The sequence below is a fragment of the Crocodylus porosus genome, unplaced genomic scaffold, assembly GCF_001723895.1.
Source record: "Crocodylus porosus isolate Cpor-Errol unplaced genomic scaffold, CroPor_comp1, whole genome shotgun sequence".
Lineage (NCBI taxonomy): Eukaryota > Metazoa > Chordata > Crocodylia > Crocodylidae > Crocodylus > Crocodylus porosus.
Window position 1 is genome coordinate 14,792,507 of NW_017728922.1, and position 8,744 is coordinate 14,801,250.

An 8,744-nucleotide genomic window follows, 5' to 3' on the forward strand; every position below is an offset into this window, starting at 1 on the left:
AAAAGGAAGTTAGATGAGCACCTTGCCGGGGTCATCTGACCCCGGTGCTCTTTCCTGCCAAGGCAGGGGGTCGGACTAGATGATCTTCCTAGGCCCCTTCCGACTCTAGCTACTATGAAACTATGAAACTATGAAGGGGGGGCAGTGAGGAGTCCCAGAGCAAGGCGGGGCTGTGAGGAACCTCAAGGAGGTAAAGGAGAGGGCAAAGGTGTAACAGGGCCCAGGTCAAACTACATCAATATCATCTGCAAGGCTTGGGCTGCAGTGTAGGGGAGGAAAAGGAGCTGCAGGTAGCACCCCCTAGCACTGGGGCACATAAAGTGGGCAACCTCCTGCTAATTACATCAATCAATTAATCAATTAAGATCAAGGTGTGGCAGGCAAGTAAGTAGGCAGTTGGCCCATAACAGGAGGGCAGAGTCACTCCTAGAAAGGCTCCAAAAGCGATACTCCTGTCACAAGGGGCAAACACAAGATCTAGGGAACAATGCCTTTTGATGAATAACTGAAAAGACAACATTCTACATACCTTCATAAACAATTAACAAAACAATTTAACTTGTTCATTTCAATTCTATCAGGCAGACACATGGAAAAACTCCTTCCCAGATCTTAATCACAATGAGAAATACTCACTTTTCTTTCAAAAAAATTTTTCTTTTTTGTGCAGCATATCTGGAAATTCAACTACTTCAGGCTATTCCATACCATGGATTGGGGGGCGGGGCGGGGCGGGGCGACGGAGGGGAGGAGGCAGGCTTCCAGGATCCCAAAGGTCTCACAGAGACCTGTCAGCAAGAGGTCTGGGGAAAAAGCAAGGGGACATGTGGAAAGAAAACTGTTATATTTGAGTGGCCTAATATCCCTGTGTTTTCCCAGTTTTCATACGCAGCTTCTCTATATGCCTGGGCAGTTAATTAGCTTGGGTGTAGATTTGCTTCCTGAGACTGCTCCTTCTAGCTATCAAGCAGTGATCTAGTATTATCTAACTCTATGTCTAGCATTTGTATAAAGTAATTGCTGCTTACATCTTCCAGGAGAATTGGCAGCAGGGCTGCTCTTAATACACCCCTTGCATCTTCAGACTTTCCTTTGAAATAAGCACTACCTCTAATTGTATTAGCCATTAGCTAATAGGTATTAGCATTTGAACTGCAAGAGAGAGGCTTTATTATCCAGATGTATGCAACCTACATAAACACCAGGGATGGTTTCACACGTGCTCTGGGAGAGGGGGAGGAAGGGGGTGGCTATTTAGAGTGGCTCAGATAGCCATCCTAATTAAAGCACCAGAACACGTTGTGTATCTGTGTCCCCACACTTCAAAAATGCAGCAGAGGAGCTTTATCTAAATCTCTTTGAATGATCTTTAGTTAAAGTTCCCCCCACCACCATTTTGAAGCTTGGGGACACTGATACATGAGATGCAGAGGCTGGCCGCAGTGCAGTAATTACCACACTCCAGAAGACTGTGCATCAGATCAGCCTCCCAGATCATGTTCAGGCACCTCAGGTGACAATGTTGGCTGCCTTTAACATAGTATTGGTCAGTGTGGCATAGTTAAGATTTAGAATTAGCCTCTGGAAGCAGCTTAAAGGGCTAGTTTTGTATGCATTCCTCCTGCATGCATGCAGCAAAGCCAGAAATGGTGTATGATGAAATAGCGAGAGGAAGAGCCATTTCATTCTTGATCATACAATCATGTCCACACTGTTTCCACAGCGGTCATTCTATTGTTCACTCAGAAAGGGTGAAAATCCATCTATGTCCAGTGCCAAGTGCAGTTTGTACATCACCTAAACCCTCCTTAATCCACATACTGAGCACTGAAGTTGGTGGTTCCTGGGTCTTTGTGCACACATTTGACCTGAGTGATTTTTTTCACCTGATGCAGTCATCTATTGACTCTTCTTTACTTTGCACTGAGGCTGACATGTTGCATCTCTCAGGGAGAATGAAAATTAACTGAACTGAGACTGATTTGCCCTCACATCTGCCCTGTGAGCTGGGTGCTATGCAGGGGTGACACGTAGTGGGTACATGGGAGTGCATGTGCACCTCCTGAGAGCACCAATGTATACCATGCCAGGCTGCACTCTCTGTTTGGCCAGTGGACAGGGGGGCAGGTGGGAGCAGTAGTGCCCCCCCCCGTGAGTGCCAGCCGGGGAGGTGGGCTGCCAGAAGAAGTGGCTGCATCACTTCCAGAAGTGGCTGCAGAACTTTTGGAAGCAGTGCAACCTCTTTCACGGTGAGTGAGATTGGCCACAGGGGGACCACCCCAGGCCAGAGATTGGCTGCCAGGGGGGAGCCCCCATCAGCGGGATAAGCCACCAGGGGATGCCCCCCAGTTGCTGACTGGTGTTGCGGGGTATGTGTCCCCTGGCTCAAGAGGCACCAGACACCCATGGTACTAAGAAACTTTTCCTAAACACAGATGACTGGAGCTGAGACTACAATAAAGCAGAGTTCCTGAATATATCTTAAGCACTGAGTGATCATAGAGTGCCAGGAGTAATAAAAAATTAGGAAAATGCCCTGAGAAAAAAAAATGGAGAAGTTAACATCTCCATCAGAAATGAAATTCTCTGGAAATATGGAAGACAACTGGAGGAAATATAAGCAGCCATTCTCTCTCATCTGCAAGCAATAGATGCCATCACAAAGGAAATCCACCAGAAAACAAACTTCTGTCTGATAGTAGCTGGTTTTATAGCAATTTAGAATTGAATAATTTTTTATTTAGCAGGAGACAGAAGCTGTGAAAGTATACCCTGTGAAATCTTATGGCCTGGCCTTATCATTAAAGCATTAGCCTGGAAGCCAGGAGCTGTGTTTTTTACTCCTCACTGCTGGGTGTGTCAACATGAGACTACTGCTCAATAGCAACACTGGGCACAAACTGTGACACAACGCTACTGAGCAGTAACCGTCACTAGGCAATTGTGCTAGAATGCATTAACATTGGTTACAGTGCAGTCATTTAGTACTTGGTTATGCAAGTACTAACTGACTGTCAAATAACAACTGTGCAGTGGAAGGGTCGTGTAGGTGCTCTCAGTAAATCAGTCCTGGGAATCCATCTATACGTGCACCCTGTTGGGAGCAGATTTAATTCCTATGGGTGCATCCAGATGATCGTGGCAATATGTGGTGCGTGGTGCAAGCACACTTGCAGCACCATATACTTCACAGTATGGTGTTCTCTGTGTTGCAAGGGTATGCTGCACAAGCATATGCTGTGCTGGATTTTTTTCTGCAAGTTTTTTTGACTCATGGATATCCAGGGGTCAAAACAAAGCAGGGAAAAAAATTCCAGAGCAATGCACACTCAGCTATCACACACTGTTGAAAAGCAGAGCCGGGCCACCTAGAGTCGTGCTTCATTGGCAGCCAGGTTTTGTATGGCAGCTACTTATCCCCAGAGAACCAAACATCCATGCATGTCTGGACATGCCCTTTAGGATTAAGTAGATCCTGGCCTGATCCTTACCTTCTCTGACCTCCTGCAGTTGGCAGAGGGAGCCACAGCCTCTGGCAACAGTTGCCCAGGTGCCAGGGAGCTCTGGAGGGGGAAGGGCTTTGTTACAGTGACAATATTGGGATCTTGGGAAACACTGGATTTGCAGATGAATAAAGGCATGGCCTGTGGCCTAGCAAAGCTGCTAACCTCAAGGCAGAATTATATATTAAAAGTAATACTGCAAGACGCTTAGGCAAACAGATTTTGCTTATGGATGTTTATGCTAAGCCAACCATTTGCTTATGCTAAGTAACCATCTTGGCTGTGTCAACCATTTTCTAGTGAGTCTATGTGAGTTTGTGTGCTGTGGATGAGGTGAAGTCTTAGGAATATAGAAGATGGTAGAACATGGGACTGAAAAACAGGCTGGAATGTGAAAGATAACATGTAACAGGATCCAAAATAAATATATGGGAAAGGGTGAATGGTGATTGGTGAAGAAGTTTCCCGGTTTTGGTCAAAGTCCGCCCAGTGACTGAAGAAGTGGGGTGAAGGTCTTAGACATGAGCTCATAGCAAAAAGACATGCAAATGAATGAAATACATAGGTAATTCCATGTTAATGAAACAAACAGTAAACAGAGGCAGAGCTTGAGATAGGAGGAGAGATGGGTGGAACAAAGGAGGAGCAAGGGTGGAGTGAATGTTTATGAGCATGGACCAAGGTGTATATAATGTGGAAAAAACTATTGTTCAATGCTGCTCCCCTGGTTTCATGGGCTGTATGTCTGTGAGGGAGCTCACCTGAAGCTGTCTCCATTCTGAATAAAGCTGTTGTGAGCAATGTGTGCTGGCGTTTGCTCCCTGCTTGCTCTGGCAAATGAGTAACAGTACCCATGAGCAATTGGATCATCATCTCCCTAGTCACTGGGAGTTGCATAGAGTTTGGGTCTAACAGTTTTAGCCTGGAGAGGTTCTCCAAGGGAGGGTCAGGCAGGCTGAGCCTAGACAACCTCTCGTGGTCTGTCACCTGCAGGGCCTTCACTTTCACACAGCACTGCCTCCTGGAGTGGTTGTGGCCAAGCTCCCTCATAATCAATTCTGTTGGAGCATGGCAAATCTAGCAGCCTCCTGTGTTTTGTGTATCAGTGTCCCTGTGCTTAAAAATGGCAGCAGGAGCACTTGAACTGAAGCTCATAAAATGAAGCACAGGGATGCTGATACAGGAGATGAGGAGGCACTTTAATTAGAGCAGATCTCAGAGCTGGTCTAATTAAAATGCTGTCCTCCCCTTCCCCTCCCCCCTCTCCTCAGACCATGTGTAAAAGTGCCCTGTATTTTCAGATACTAGAAAAATGTATATAATTTTATTTTAATAATGTTCATTAGCCTAGTGCATGGTTTTGTTGTGATGCTTTAATGCATATTAGATTAGCCTAATGAGCATTAAAGCATCTCATGTAGATGCACCACTCTTAATCTCTCTGGGTGTATCTACACGTTTAAGGTGCATGAAGTTTAGTACCTGTAACAACAGGTACTAAATTAATGCACCATAACTGGTGCTACTGCACATGGTCAGACCTGAAGTGACCCCAGACTGCCTGTGGATTCCCAAATGTCCAGCTCGTAGTACAAAGTCTTCTACACTTTGTTTAATTTGGGAATCCACAGGCAGTCTGGGGTCACTTCAGGTCTGACCATGTGGTAGTGGGAAGACACCCCTGCCTGGTACAGTATTTTGTTATCTACTTTTGGGTATCACGATTAATTCTGATCCTAATACTTAACTACATGCAAGGTAATGTTATTTCATAGGCCATTTTGTGTGTGGGAAGAGAGAGTTTGGAAAAGATAAAAATAGAAAAAAGGGGAAAGAAAAAGTGAACACAGGGAAAAGAAAAACACACAGTCCATCTCCCTGACCAGACTATAGAGGGGTCTCTCCATGTAGGGCCTTGCCTGCATGACTCTGACCATATGAGTGGTCTCCTCTGAACCCTCTAAAGATTCTTTGCATCCCTCTTGAAGTACAGCACCCAAAACTGGACACAAACTGGATGCACTGTTCTCAGAGCCACTCTAATTAAAGCACTGCCCCTCACCCCCAGAGCGCATTGATAGATGCCCATAGTGGCAGAGCTGGGAAGGGAACACAGGAGTCATGTATTCCTGTCTCATGCTTATTTTCCTAGCTGTATCTACCTTTCCTGATTAAAAACATTATAAACGTTGGAATGCTCAGTGAACCTGTAACATGCTGAAAGTGGAGAGTGATGTTAGGACCCCATAGGCAGAGAAGAATATCTCTGAAGAGCTAAATATGATTTTATTACAGGTGGAATAAAGAAGCATCTCCCAATCATGCCTTATCTCCGCAACAACACTTGCCTGTGCTTTCACTTTTCTGGAATTTCAACAAAGACCCAGCAGCAGCTAATACATCTTTGAAGCATGCCTACATTCCCTCAATGTCAAATTAATTCAAATTAGTGAGATACAAACCAGGTGTGATGGAACAAACATCAGCCTGTATTTTCACCTAAAGCAAAAAACAGAACTTTCCCCAGAGTTCATTTAACTTTGCTCTCCATAATTATTTATCATTTTGCAGTTGTTTTGCATTCAGGATGGGATGGAAGGTGGAAGGGAAGAATCCTATTTCACATATTTCCTATGTGCCTGATAATGTAAATATTATGTTGGGCCCTTGAATGCAGCTTGTGATTCTGAGCATGCTCAATAGGCTGCACATTGTTGGGCAGTTATGCACTTCTGTTTGTACATATGCTCTGCATATGTAAGCCAAAAATTTCTACTCAGCAAAAAATATTATGACTAGGAGGGGTAGGGGGACAGAACTTTCCAACTTTTATCCCAGTAGATAAGTGGTTAGGGCACTTGCCCCAAAAGCAGGAGGCTACATTCTATGCTATGGTACCTAGTAAGGGCTTGAACCCACATGCCTTTGATTTCCCAGTGTGCCATCCCTACAGCTCCAGACAGTGGCACAAGAAGCAAGGGAATTCCTACGTTTATACAAAAACCATAGTGTGCTTGTTCATGTAGCACTTTTCCTGTTTCCACATGACAAAAATCACCATTTCATTAGCTTAATCGCATCTGACGATCCACATTTTCACTTTGTTTTATCATGTGGTTTAATTTATCACAGTAAAAAATAACTAACTTCTGACATGTTTAATTTTAGTGTGGCAATATGTGCCAAGAGGATTATTTTCATTGTATTATTTTTTCAACATGTATCTGATATATAAGCAAAGATGGCATTTTGCAATAATTTCATGACCAGGTGCCACTGGGGTTTACTTGGAAATCCATGTAATTTCTGTTGCAATGAGGCTACAAAGTGCCAGGTTCAATTCTTCCAAATTGTTACTGGTCATCTAATTCAATGTTCAAGTTCAGGCAATGCCCGTTTTCCCAGTTGCCACTTCTCAGAGCCCAAAAACCTCTCCCAGCACCCCAACATTTCTCCTCCTCCTTGCACGCCCTGCTTCCCTGAGACCCCCCAAAGGTGGCTGAGCCCACACCCTGAAGCGCACCCCTTCTTTCACACCATGACCAGATCATGCATGCCCACAGCACCAGGGCTGGCTGTATTTCTCCCACTCTGCATTTACTCATTTTGAGCAAGCACACAAAAAACTGTATTGCATAGAGCAAAAAATGTTAATAACATGATATAATTTAAAAACCATTAATCAATACTTCAAACAATGAAAATGACATATGGAGGGAAAGACTTTTTTATAAAGGTTTATTAAGGGGGAAAGGAGTTAACACTCCAACAAAGTAATAAACCACTGCCCACACAGGGGCCCAGCTTCAACACACAGAACCTAGGGCTTTGGCTTGCAAGCCCTGCCCTTACAGTCTAAAAACAAAAATATCCAGTGCAACATAAGCCTGCTGAGACCCCTTCCGGTACCCCAGGAAGGGATCTAGCAGTATCACAATGTGAGGACTAAATGGCCACACTTGACACTGCAGAGCACCCCCAGAATTGCCCAACATGCCTGTAAAGCAGGCACCATCTGCTGGAGGACAGTGTGATCAAACTCCAGTGACAGGCATGTCCGCACACAAAACTGGAAGAGTCACAGGGAATTGTTTGAGCTGGCCCCAGCAAGATGGTTCCTGCAGCTCTTGAGGGTAGCCATCTTAGACTGGCCAGGTAAGAACATGGCCACGCAGATGATGCCTCCAATGGCTGCCCAGTATGGGAAGAAAAACAAATGGGTGGCCTCTGAGAGGTCCAAACCTAGCACCTCAAGCAAAGCGCTGAGGGCAGCAAACAGCTGTGACAGTTGGGGGCATCTGAAGAAGTCATGGTTAAGATCCTCCTCAAATCGCCCTGGACAAAAGGGACATATAGCAACTGCCACTGGAAGTCATCAGTCCTTTTGGAGATGGGGGGCTTCTAAAGCATGCACCACGTGGGGTAGGCTGGCATGACCACCAGTACTGTTATGTGCCTCTGCCACACTGCATGTAGCTGAGTGGCAAGGACACAGGTGTGGTGGACCCAAATTAGGCTCAGATAATTGCACTTCCAGGGGAGCGCATCAAAGCGGATCCTTGTGCCACTGTCAGAAGACACAGGGAGAGCCAGTAAGCTGTGCTTTCCATGTTTGGAGGTGCTCTTCCAGGACAGCTGCTGAATGCTCTGGGAGAATGGCCCACACATCCCTTAGGAATTGGGCAACACAGTGGACTGAGCACATGCTCAAGCAGGTGGCCAGAGCCTCAGCTGACAACCAGTCTGACTGGGTCATGTTGAGGTGTCTCAGCCACAAGATATGTGACTCGAAGAGGGAGTTGACAAGACTGCTAGAGGCAAGGCTTTGCAGACTGTGCTTCAGGGCTGAGTTATGGACCAGGGGCTCCTGAAGTAACTGCAGAAACTGCACATGCCTGGCTTGGGGCAGGAGGCATAAGACAGCTGGCCAGGACTCACCATGCTTTGATAGAAGGGCGGGTGGACACCCTAGTCCAGGAGGGTGGGGTCCAGAAGGAGCAGCTCCCAGTCAAAACCAAGGTCCCCCACCCAGTGCAAAAACAAATTATCTAGCTGCTGCCAGGGTAGGGTGTCCTCACAGCAGAGGAGCCTTTGGAGGGTCTGTAGGTGGAAGGCTGCCACCCTGGCCACCAGGTCAACTAAGCCTCAGCCACTGGCAAATAAAGAATGGCTCAGGGGAGTCACTGATGCCCATCCCAAAAGAAGTCGACAGGCAATCACTGGAGCTTCTCAAGCAAGTCC

The 8,744-nt window shown here is 45.9% G+C and overlaps 1 long non-coding RNA gene across 1 annotated transcript in view; it reads left to right on the forward strand.

Moving 5' to 3' along the window:
• The window catches only part of LOC109313344, a 15,568-nt gene extending 7,746 nt beyond the window's left edge, over positions 1–7,822 (forward strand). The window contains exon 3 of the long non-coding RNA XR_002102032.1: positions 7,703–7,822. This is a non-coding gene — a long non-coding RNA (uncharacterized LOC109313344). The remainder of the gene's footprint in view (positions 1–7,702) is intronic.
• Positions 7,823–8,744: the final 922 nt, after the last annotated feature.